The following is an 832-nucleotide window of genomic DNA, read 5'->3' as shown; positions in this document are numbered from 1 at the left end:
TCATTTATTGAATGATGTTTCTCTGTACGTGTCATCCCTAAGTCTAAGAGGGCTCAGTTGCTTAAGCTTCCACCAGCTGGCAGAAGTAATTGGAGCAGAAGGTAGGATGTGGATTTATTCAGTTTTTTTTCCAAGTACAATATTAAATACATATTAACAGCTCGTTATTTGTTCTGCTAAATGGGTATAAGCTCTCGATATTTAGATTCTCAGAGGACTTCAATTTCTTCACCTGCGGGTTTAGATGGAATTATCTGTAAATTATCTTTCAGGAGGAAGTTGCCAAATAGTCGTAAGAGTTTATTATCTTAGTTTTTAATTGCTATATCAGAAATGTATAATATAATATGTAAGCTTGATAAATGTTGAATGAATAAATGTATCTAAAAACAAGTGTTTGGGAGAGAGAAGAGCAGCATAATTGGGATGCCCTAGTTCCAAAAGGTCATTTTCAGGTGTCAGGAGGTTGTGAGGAGAGACCTCCGGTTCCCCCCCACCCAGCCCCTCCCAACAAAGGGACCAGCAGGGCGTGCTCCTCAGACAGCTCCAGATTACACTGCAAACCTTGGATTTACCTTTGCTTTCCTTTACTCCCCATCTCGGCCCCCGCGCTCGGGTCCCGGGAGGTTGGGTGGGTTGGAAAGGACATCGGGCGCCTTTAAATGCTAATGAAGTCGGTGCCCAACTCCGAAGCCAACTTTCCCCACCCTCTTCCCTCGTCCGCCCTTCCCTCCCCGGCCCGTGCGCCGCCTAGAAAAACTTGTGCGGGGCCATTTTTGGGGCAGTAAGATCGAGCGAGGAGCCCAAGAGCGAGCGCGCAGCCCGAGAGCTC

At 46.6% G+C, this 832-nt stretch overlaps 1 protein-coding gene across 1 annotated transcript in view; it reads left to right on the top strand.

The window, feature by feature from the left end:
- The window catches only part of YBX3 (Y-box binding protein 3), a 24,082-nt gene that overhangs the window by 589 nt on the left and 22,661 nt on the right, over nucleotides 1-832 (top strand). The window lies entirely within an intron of this gene.

Source organism: Pteropus alecto, unplaced genomic scaffold, assembly GCF_000325575.1.
Source record: "Pteropus alecto unplaced genomic scaffold, ASM32557v1 scaffold1432, whole genome shotgun sequence".
Classification (NCBI taxonomy): Eukaryota; Metazoa; Chordata; class Mammalia; order Chiroptera; family Pteropodidae; genus Pteropus; species Pteropus alecto.
This window is presented reverse-complemented; position numbering and strand designations above follow the sequence as displayed.